The sequence below is a fragment of the Salvelinus fontinalis genome, chromosome 11, assembly GCF_029448725.1.
Source record: "Salvelinus fontinalis isolate EN_2023a chromosome 11, ASM2944872v1, whole genome shotgun sequence".
Classification (NCBI taxonomy): domain Eukaryota; kingdom Metazoa; phylum Chordata; class Actinopteri; order Salmoniformes; family Salmonidae; genus Salvelinus; species Salvelinus fontinalis.
Genome location: NC_074675.1, coordinates 59,582,445 through 59,594,773, shown reverse-complemented (window position 1 = coordinate 59,594,773; position 12,329 = coordinate 59,582,445). Strand labels below are relative to the sequence as shown.

General features: G+C 47.5%; 1 protein-coding gene across 4 annotated transcripts in view; it reads right to left on the bottom strand.

The window, feature by feature from the left end:
- LOC129866024 (phosphatidylinositol 4,5-bisphosphate 3-kinase catalytic subunit alpha isoform-like) overlaps window positions 1–12,329 on the bottom strand; it is a 127,328-nt gene that overhangs the window by 20,846 nt on the left and 94,153 nt on the right. The gene's annotated exons all lie outside the window — the stretch shown is intronic.

Below are 12,329 nucleotides of genomic sequence, written 5' to 3'. Positions count from 1 at the left end.
TAGACAGACAGCCATACGGTAACATCCTGTAGAGAGGGGTTCAACAGAGTTAAACACACAGTCCCCTATAGACAGACAGCCATACGGTAACATCCTGTAGAGAGGGGTTCAACAGAGTTAAACACACAGTCCCCTATAGACAGACAGCCATACGGTAACATCCTGTAGAGAGGGGTTCAACAGAGTTAAACACACAGTCCCCTATAGACAGACAGCCATACGGTAACATCCTGTAGAGAGGGGTTCAACAGAGTTAAACACACAGTCCCCTATAGACAGACAGCCATACGGTAACATCCTGTAGAGAGGGGTTCAACAGAGTTAAACACACAGTCCCCTATAGACAGACAGCCATACGGTAACATCCTGTAGAGAGGGGTTCAACAGAGTTAAACACACAGTCCCCTATAGACAGACAGCCATACGGTAACATCCTGTAGAGAGGGGTTCAACAGAGTTAAACACACAGTCCCCTATAGACAGACAGCCATACGGTAACATCCTGTAGAGAGGGGTTCAACAGAGTTAAACACACAGTCCCCTATAGACAGACAGCCATACGGTAACATCCTGTAGAGAGGGGTTCAACAGAGTTAAACACACAGTCCCCTATAGACAGACAGCCATACGGTAACATCCTGTAGAGAGGGGTTCAACAGAGTTAAACACACAGTCCCCTATAGACAGACAGCCATACGGTAACATCCTGTAGAGAGGGGTTCAACAGAGTTAAACACACAGTCCCCTATAGACAGACAGCCATACGGTAACATCCTGTAGAGAGGGGTTCAACAGAGTTAAACACACAGTCCCCTATAGACAGACAGCCATACGGTAACATCCTGTAGAGAGGGGTTCAACAGAGTTAAACACACAGTCCCCTATAGACAGACAGCCATACGGTAACATCCTGTAGAGAGGGGTTCAACAGAGTTAAACACACAGTCCCCTATAGACAGACAGCCATACGGTAACATCCTGTAGAGAGGGGTTCAACAGAGTTAAACACACAGTCCCCTATAGACAGACAGCCATACGGTAACATCCTGTAGAGAGGGGTTCAACAGAGTTAAACACACAGTCCCCTATAGACAGACAGCCATACGGTAACATCCTGTAGAGAGGGGTTCAACAGAGTTAAACACACAGTCCCCTATAGACAGACAGCCATACGGTAACATCCTGTAGAGAGGGGTTCAACAGAGTTAAACACACAGTCCCCTATAGACAGACAGCCATACGGTAACATCCTGTAGAGAGGGGTTCAACAGAGTTAAACACACAGTCCCCTATAGACAGACAGCCATACGGTAACATCCTGTAGAGAGGGGTTCAACAGAGTTAAACACACAGTCCCCTATAGACAGACAGCCATACGGTAACATCCTGTAGAGAGGGGTTCAACAGAGTTAAACACACAGTCCCCTATAGACAGACAGCCATACGGTAACATCCTGTAGAGAGGGGTTCAACAGAGTTAAACACACAGTCCCCTATAGACAGACAGCCATACGGTAACATCCTGTAGAGAGGGGTTCAACAGAGTTAAACACACAGTCCCCTATAGACAGACAGCCATACGGTAACATCCTGTAGAGAGGGGTTCAACAGAGTTAAACACACAGTCCCCTATAGACAGACAGCCATACGGTAACATCCTGTAGAGAGGGGTTCAACAGAGTTAAACACACAGTCCCCTATAGACAGACAGCCATACGGTAACATCCTGTAGAGAGGGGTTCAACAGAGTTAAACACACAGTCCCCTATAGACAGACAGCCATACGGTAACATCCTGTAGAGAGGGGTTCAACAGAGTTAAACACACAGTCCCCTATAGACAGACAGCCATACGGTAACATCCTGTAGAGAGGGGTTCAACAGAGTTAAACACACAGTCCCCTATAGACAGACAGCCATACGGTAACATCCTGTAGAGAGGGGTTCAACAGAGTTAAACACACAGTCCCCTATAGACAGACAGCCATACGGTAACATCCTGTAGAGAGGGGTTCAACAGAGTTAAACACACAGTCCCCTATAGACAGACAGCCATACGGTAACATCCTGTAGAGAGGGGTTCAACAGAGTTAAACACACAGTCCCCTATAGACAGACAGCCATACGGTAACATCCTGTAGAGAGGGGTTCAACAGAGTTAAACACACAGTCCCCTATAGACAGACAGCCATACGGTAACATCCTGTAGAGAGGGGTTCAACAGAGTTAAACACACAGTCCCCTATAGACAGACAGCCATACGGTAACATCCTGTAGAGAGGGGTTCAACAGAGTTAAACACACAGTCCCCTATAGACAGACAGCCATACGGTAACATCCTGTAGAGAGGGGTTCAACAGAGTTAAACACACAGTCCCCTATAGACAGACAGCCATACGGTAACATCCTGTAGAGAGGGGTTCAACAGAGTTAAACACACAGTCCCCTATAGACAGACAGCCATACGGTAACATCCTGTAGAGAGGGGTTCAACAGAGTTAAACACACAGTCCCCTATAGACAGACAGCCATACGGTAACATCCTGTAGAGAGGGGTTCAACAGAGTTAAACACACAGTCCCCTATAGACAGACAGCCATACGGTAACATCCTGTAGAGAGGGGTTCAACAGAGTTAAACACACAGTCCCCTATAGACAGACAGCCATACGGTAACATCCTGTAGAGAGGGGTTCAACAGAGTTAAACACACAGTCCCCTATAGACAGACAGCCATACGGTAACATCCTGTAGAGAGGGGTTCAACAGAGTTAAACACACAGTCCCCTATAGACAGACAGCCATACGGTAACATCCTGTAGAGAGGGGTTCAACAGAGTTAAACACACAGTCCCCTATAGACAGACAGCCATACGGTAACATCCTGTAGAGAGGGGTTCAACAGAGTTAAACACACAGTCCCCTATAGACAGACAGCCATACGGTAACATCCTGTAGAGAGGGGTTCAACAGAGTTAAACACACAGTCCCCTATAGACAGACAGCCATACGGTAACATCCTGTAGAGAGGGGTTCAACAGAGTTAAACACACAGTCCCCTATAGACAGACAGCCATACGGTAACATCCTGTAGAGAGGGGTTCAACAGAGTTAAACACACAGTCCCCTATAGACAGACAGCCATACGGTAACATCCTGTAGAGAGGGGTTCAACAGAGTTAAACACACAGTCCCCTATAGACAGACAGCCATACGGTAACATCCTGTAGAGAGGGGTTCAACAGAGTTAAACACACAGTCCCCTATAGACAGACAGCCATACGGTAACATCCTGTAGAGAGGGGTTCAACAGAGTTAAACACACAGTCCCCTATAGACAGACAGCCATACGGTAACATCCTGTAGAGAGGGGTTCAACAGAGTTAAACACACAGTCCCCTATAGACAGACAGCCATACGGTAACATCCTGTAGAGAGGGGTTCAACAGAGTTAAACACACAGTCCCCTATAGACAGACAGCCATACGGTAACATCCTGTAGAGAGGGGTTCAACAGAGTTAAACACACAGTCCCCTATAGACAGACAGCCATACGGTAACATCCTGTAGAGAGGGGTTCAACAGAGTTAAACACACAGTCCCCTATAGACAGACAGCCATACGGTAACATCCTGTAGAGAGGGGTTCAACAGAGTTAAACACACAGTCCCCTATAGACAGACAGCCATACGGTAACATCCTGTAGAGAGGGGTTCAACAGAGTTAAACACACAGTCCCCTATAGACAGACAGCCATACGGTAACATCCTGTAGAGAGGGGTTCAACAGAGTTAAACACACAGTCCCCTATAGACAGACAGCCATACGGTAACATCCTGTAGAGAGGGGTTCAACAGAGTTAAACACACAGTCCCCTATAGACAGACAGCCATACGGTAACATCCTGTAGAGAGGGGTTCAACAGAGTTAAACACACAGTCCCCTATAGACAGACAGCCATACGGTAACATCCTGTAGAGAGGGGTTCAACAGAGTTAAACACACAGTCCCCTATAGACAGACAGCCATACGGTAACATCCTGTAGAGAGGGGTTCAACAGAGTTAAACACACAGTCCCCTCTGATCAGTGTTTCAGAAGGTCTACTCCCTCTGATCAGTGTTTCAGAAGGTCTACTCTCTCTGATCAGTGTTTCAGGAGGTCTACTCCCTCTGATCAGTGTTTCAGGAGGTCTACTCCCTCTGATCAGTGTTTCAGCAGGTCTACTCCCTCTGATCAGTGTTTCAGGAGGTCTACTCCCTCTGATCAGTGTTTCAGGAGGTCTACTCCCTCTGATCAGTGTTTCAGGAGGTCTACTCCCTCTGATCAGTGTTTCAGGAGGTCTACTCCCTCTGATCAGTGTTTCAGGAGGTCTACTCCCTCTGATCAGTGTTTCAGGAGGTCTACTCCCTCTGATCAGTGTTTCAGCAGGTCTACTCCCTCTGATCAGTGTTTCAGGAGGTCTACTCCCTCTGATCAGTGTTTCAGGAGGTCTACTCCCTCTGATCAGTGTTTCAGGAGGTCTACTCCCTCTGATCAGTGTTTCAGGAGGTCTACTCCCTCTGATCAGTGTTTCAGGAGGTCTACTCCCTCTGATCAGTGTTTCAGGAGGTCTACTCCCTCTGATCAGTGTTTCAGGAGGTCTACTCCCTCTGATCAGTGTTTCAGGAGGTCTACTCCCTCTGATCAGTGTTTCAGGAGGTCTACTCCCTCTGATCAGTGTTTCAGGAGGTCTACTCCCTCTGATCAGTGTTTCAGGAGGTCTACTCCCTCTGATCAGTGTTTCAGGAGGTCTACTCCCTCTGATCAGTGTTTCAGGAGGTCTACTCCCTCTGATCAGTGTTTCAGGAGGTCTACTCCCTCTGATCAGTGTTTCAGGAGGTCTACTCCCTGAAGTTTAACCTCTCTTGGGTAGTGGGCAGTATTTTGACATCCGGATGAAAAGCGTGCCCAAAGTAAACTGCCTGGTACTCAGGCCCAGAAGCTAGGATATGCATATAATTGGTAGATTTTGATAGGAAACACTCTAAAGTTTCCAAAACTGTTACAATAATGTCTGTGAGTATAACAGAACTGATATGGCAGGTGAAAAGCTGAGAAAAATATATCCAGGAAGTGCAATATTTTAATGTTTGTAGTTTTCTATTGAATGCCAATACAGTATCCATTGACTTAGGACTCAAATTGCACTTCCCATGGCTTCCACTAGATGTCAACAGTCTTTAGAAATTGTTTCATGCTTTTATTCTGAAAAATGAGAGAGTAAGACCACTCTGAGTAAGCGGATAGTGGAAAGTCCCCAGACCTGTTTGCTGTGCACGACCGAGAGAGTGCCTTAATTGTTTTTCTTTTATATTGACGAAGCTATTGTCCGGTTGAAATATGATTGATTATTATGACTAAAAACAACCTGAGGATTGATTATAAACATCGTTTGACATGTTTCTACGAATTTTACTGATACTATTTGGATTTTTCGTCTGCCTTTGACTGCCTTTGAGCCTGTGGATTACTGAACAAAACGCGCCAACAAAACTGAGGTTTTTGGATATAAAGAGGGACTTTATCGAACAAAACGAACATGTACTGTGTAACTGGGAGTCTTGTGAGTACAACCATATGAAGATCATCAAAGGTAAGTGATTAATTGTATCGCTATTTCTGAATTTTGTAACTCCAATACTTGGCTGGTAACTGTTTGTAATGATTTGTCTGCTGGGTGCTGTCCTCAGATAATCGCATGGTATGCTTTCACCGTAAAGCGTTTTTGAAATCTGACACCGCGGTTGGATTAACAAGAAGTTAATCTTTAAGCCGATACATAACACTTTTATGTTTTATGATGTTTTATTATGAGTAACCAGCACCATACCACCCTGCACCCCACTGCTGGCTATAACCAGCATCATACCACCCTGCACCCCACTGCTGGCTATAACCAGCACCATACCACCCTGCACCCCACTGCTGGCTATAACCAGCATCATACCACCCTGCACCCCACTGCTGGCTATAACCAGCATCATACCACCCTGCACCCCACTGCTGGCTATAACCAGCATCATACCACCCTGCACCCCACTGCTGTCTTTAACCAGCATCATACCACCCTGCATCCCACTGCTGGCTATAACCAGCATCATACCACCCTGCACCCCACTGCTGTCTTTAACCAGCATCATACCACCCTGCATCCCACTGCTGTCTTTAACCAGCATCATACCACCCTGCACCCCACTGCTGGCTATAACCAGCACCATACCACCCTGCACCCCACTGCTGGCTATAACCAGCACCATACCACCCTGCACCCCACTGCTGTCTTTAACCAGCATCATACCACCCTGCATCCCACTGCTGGCTATAACCAGCATCATACCACCCTGCACCCCACTGCTGTCTATAACCAGCATCATACCACCCTGCATCCCACTGCTGGCTATAACCAGCATCATACCACCCTGCATCCCACTGCTGTCTATAACCAGCATCATACCACCCTGCACCCCACTGCTGTCTTTAACCAGCATCATACCACCCTGCATCCCACTGCTGTCTATAACCAGCATCATACCACCCTGCACCCCACTGCCGGCTACAACCAGCATCATACCACCCTGCATCCCACTGCTGTCTATAACCAGCATCATACCACCCTGCACCCCACTGCTGGCTATAACCAGCATCATACCACCCTGCACCCCACTGCTGGCTATAACCAGCATCATACCACCCTGCATCCCACTGCTGGCTATTACCAGCATCATACCACCCTGCACCCCACTGCTGGCTATAACCAGCATCATACCACCCTGCATCCCACTGCTGGCTATAACCAGCATCATACCACCCTGCACCCCACTGCTGTCTTTAACCAGCATCATACCACCCTGCATCCCACTGCTGGCTATAACCAGCATCATACCACCCTGCACCCCACTGCTGTCTATAACCAGCATCATACCACCCTGCACCCCACTGCTGGCTATAACCAGCATCATACCACCCTGCATCCCACTGCTGTCTATAACCAGCATCATACCACCCTGCACCCCACTGCTGGCTATAACCAGCATCATACCACCCTGCATCCCACTGCTGTCTATAACCAGCATCATACCACCCTGCACCCCACTGCTGGCTATAACCAGCATCATACCACCCTGCACCCCACTGCTGGCTTTAACCAGCATCATACCACCCTGCACCCCACTGCTGTCTTTAACCAGCATCATACCACCCTGCACCCCACTGCTGGCTATAACCAGCATCATACCACCCTGCATCCCACTGCTGTCTATAACCAGCATCATACCACCCTGCATCCCACTGCTGTCCATAACCAGCATCATACCACCCTGCATCCCACTGCTGGCTATAACCAGCATCATACCACCCTGCATCCCACTGCTGGCTATAACCAGCATCATACCACCCTGCACCCCACTGCTGTCTTTAACCAGCATCATACCACCCTGCAGCCCACTGCTGGCTATAACCAGCATCATACCACCCTGCATCCCACTGCTGTCTATAACCAGCATCATACCACCCTGCACCCCACTGCTGGCTATAACCAGCATCATACCACCCTGCATCCCACTGCTGGCTTTAACCAGCATCATACCACCCTGCATCCCACTGCTGGCTATAACCAGCATCATACCACCCTGCACCCCACTGCTGGCTATAACCAGCATCACACCACCCTGCATCCCACTGCTGTCTATAACCAGCATCATACCACCTTGCACCCCACTGCTGGCTATAACCAGCATCATACCACCCTGCATCCCACTGCTGGCTTTAACCAGCATCATACCACCCTGCATCCCACTGCTGGCTATAACCAGCATCATACCACCCTGCACCCCACTGCTGGCTTTAACCAGCAGCATACCACCCTGCATCCCACTGCTGGCTATAACCAGCATCATACCACCCTGCATCCCACTGCTGTCTTTAACCAGCAGCATACCACCCTGCACCCCACTGCTGGCTATAACCAGCATCATACCACCCTGCATCCCACTGCTGGCTATAACCAGCATCATACCACCCTGCATCCCACTGCTGGCTATAACCAGCATCATACCACCCTGCAGCCCACTGCTGGTTTTAACCAGCATCATACCACCCTGCATTCCACTGCTGTCTTTAACCAGCATCATACCACCCTGCATCCCACTGCTGGCTATAACCAGCATCATACCACCCTGCACCCCACTGCTGGCTTTAACCAGCATCATACCACCCTGCACCCCACTGCTGTCTTTAACCAGCATCATACCACCCTGCACCCCACTGCTGTCTTTAACCAGCACCATACCACCCTGCACCCCACTGCTGGCTATAACCAGCATCATACCACCCTGCATCCCACTGCTGGCTATAACCAGCATCATACCACCCTGCACCCCACTGCTGGCTAAAACCAGCATCATACCACCCTGCACCCCACTGCTGGCTATAACCAGCATCATACCACCCTGCATCCCACTGCTGGCTTTAACCAGCATCATACAACCCTGCATCCCACTGCTGGCTATAACCAGCATCATACCACCCTGCACCCCACTGCTGGCTATAACCAGCATCATACCACCCTGCACCCCACTGCTGGCTATAACCAGCATCATACCACCCTGCACCCCACTGCTGGCTATAACCAGCATCATACCACCCTGCATCCCACTGCTGTCTATAACCAGCATCATACCACCCTGCATCCCACTGCTGGCTTTAACCAGCATCATACCACCCTGCATCCCACTGCTGGCTATAACCAGCATCATACCACCCTGCATCCCACTGCTGGCTTTAACCAGCATCATACCACCCTGCATCCCACTGCTGGCTATAACCAGCATCATACCACCCTGCATCCCACTGCTGGCTATAACCAGCATCATACCACCCTGCACCCCACTGCTGGCTATAACCAGCATCATACCACCCTGCACCCCACTGCTGGCTTTAACCAGCATCATACCACCCTGCACCCCACTGCTGGCTTTAACCAGCATCATACCACCCTGCACCCCACTGCTGGCTTTAACCAGCATCATACCACCCTGCATCCCACTGCTGGCTATAACCAGCATCATACCACCCTGCATCCCACTGCTGGCTTTAACCAGCATCATACCACCCTGCATCCCACTGCTGGCTTTAACCAGCATCATACCACCCTGCACCCCACTGCTGGCTATAACCAGCATCATACCACCCTGCATCCCACTGCTGTCTTTAACCAGCATCATACCACCCTGCACCCCACTGCTGGCTATAACCAGCATCATACCACCCTGCATCCCACTGCTGGCTATAACCAGCATCATACCGCCCTGCACCCCACTGCTGGCTATAACCAGCATCATACCACCCTGCATCCCACTGCTGGCTTTAACCAGCATCATACCACCCTGCACCCCACTGCTGTCTATAACCAGCATCATACCACCCTGCATCCCACTGCTGGCTTTAACCAGCATCACACCACCCTGCATCCCACTGCTGGCTATAACCAGCATCACACCACCCTGCATCCCACTGCTGGCTATAACCAGCATCATACCACCCTGCATCCCAATCCTTGTTCCACAGTAAATCGTTGTTTTCTTCGATAATGTCCATTACTCGCGCAGATCCAGGCGAACGTCGGACGAAAACTTCAAAAAAGTTATATTACAGGTCGAATAATCTTGTCAAGTTTATAAACTTGTCATACTAAGTAGAGATTCAATCTTCAGGATGTTGTCATCATAAATATTAAATAACCTAACCTTAAATAATAATTTATTTTGTTATTGTCCGCATGTAGCTCGTTTTTGGTCACAGGTCCAGGAATGGTTGAAGAATTGCAACATTTGCGTAGAACTAACGCTACAGATAGCAATACTGGGGGATTTGAAAAGCCATAGTCAATCAATCAATAATATAATAATTATTTTAGCAAAAATGTTTATTTTCAATTTACAATCCGTGGAAGCTATGAGAATAGGAAGATTCAAATCTTTTGTGAAGCATCACAGCACAGTTGAAAAATATATGGCAAATAAAAATCCGAAATGGATGATGTTGGAAGATAGATGGGAAAGGTTTGTTTGGAGCTGAAGGGTGGGACTAATAACAAGATAAACAATATAGGGCATACGGGATCTGTGAAATGTGTATAGGTGCGGAGCTATTGTGAAATAGCACAGTTACAAGTGGAAATCAAACTGGATGGACAACAGAAATAGAGGAAGGACTAAGAACAAACAAGAGAGAACTATTGTAAAGTGGACTGTGTCTGTAAAATGTGTATAAGATGTATAAATTGAAGGTAAAAACAGAAGTGTTTATCAGTTTACTCCAATTGGGGGATCGGTGGTAGGGTTTGCGGGGAATAATAATAAAGGTAATCTCTTTAAAAAAAGTATGTATGTCTATGTAGGTATGTGTATGTATATATGTGTATATGTATGCATGCGTGAATGGATATATATATTTACCCCAAAAAAATATGGGGGATTGGAAATGATGCAGACAATTACATTGGAAGCAACATTCTTTCCGCAATATTAAGCTGATCCACCCCTAAAAAAAATATATATATATTAAATAACCTCCCTCCTAGTTTCTACCTTCTTAAAACTTCTTAACAACACTATCAACAAGGCAGGTCCTACAGGCCCTAGTTTTTACCTTCTTAACAACACTATCAACAAGGCAGGTCCTACAGGCCCCAGTTTCTACCTTGACAACACTATCAACAAGGCAGGTCCTACAGGCCCTAGTTTCTACCTTCTTAACAACACTATCAACAAGGCAGGTCCTACAGGCCCTAGTTTCTACCTTCTTAACAACACTATCAACAAGGCAGGTCCTACAGGCCCTAGTTTCTACCTTCTTAACAACACTATCAACAAGGCAGGTCCTACAGGCCCTAGTTTCTACCTTCTTAACAACACGATCAACAAGGCAGGTCCTACAGGCCCTAGTTTCTACCTTCTTAACAACACTATCAACAAGGCAGGTCCTACAGGCCCTAGTTTCTACCTTCTTAACAACACTATCAACAAGGCAGGACCTACAGGCCCTAGTTTCTACCTTCTTAACAACACTATCAACAAGGCAGGTCCTACAGTTTCTACCTTCTTAACAACACTATCAACAAGGCAGGTCCTACAGTTTCTACCTTCTTAACAGCACTATCAACAAGGCAGGTCCTACAGGCCCTAGTTTCTACCTTCTTAACAACACTATCAACAAGGCAGGTCCTACAGGCCCTAGTTTCTACCTTCTTAACAGCACTATCAACAAGGCAGGTCCTACAGGCCCTAGTTTCTACCTTCTTAACAACACTATCAACAAGGCAGGTCCTACAGGCCCTAGTTTCTACCTTCTTAACAACACTATCAACAAGGCAGGTCCTACAGGTCCTAGTTTCTACCTTCTTAACAACACTATCAACAAGGCAGGTCCTACAGGTCCTAGTTTCTACCTTCTTAACAACACTATCAACAAGGCAGGTCCTACAGGCCCTAGTTTCTACCTTCTTAACAACACGATCAACAAGGCAGGTCCTACAGGCCCTAGTTTCTACCTTCTTAACAACACTATCAACAAGGCAGGTCCTACAGCCCCCAGTTTCTACCTTCTTAACAGCCCTATCAACAAGGCAGGTCCTACAGCCCCCAGTTTCTACCTTCTTAACAGCACTATCAACAAGGCAGGTCCTACAGGCCCTGGTTTCTACCTTCTTAACAACACTATCAACAAGGCAGGTCCTACTGGCCCTAGTTTCTACCTTCTTAACAGCACTATCAACAAGGCAGGTCCTACAGCCCCCAGTTTCTACCTTCTTAACAGCCCTATCAACAAGGCAGGTCCTACAGCCCCCAGTTTCTACCTTCTTAACAGCACTATCAACAAGGCAGGTCCTACAGGCCCTGGTTTCTACCTTCTTAACAACACTATCAACAAGGCAGGTCCTACTGGCCCTAGTTTCTACCTTCTTAACAGCACTATCAACAAGGCAGGTCCTACAGGCCCTAGTTTCTACCTTCTTAACAACACTATCAACAAGGCAGGTCCTACAGGTCCTAGTTTCTACCTTCTTAACAACACTATCAACAAGGCAGGTCCTACAGGTCCTAGTTTCTACCTTCTTAACAACACTATCAACAAGGCAGGTCCTACAGGTCCTAGTTTCTACCTTCTTAACAACACTATCAACAAGGCAGGTCCTACAGGCCCTAGTTTCTACCTTCTTAACAACACTATCAACAAGGCAGGTCCTACAGGCCCTAGTTTCTACCTTCTTAACAGCACTATCAACAAGGCAG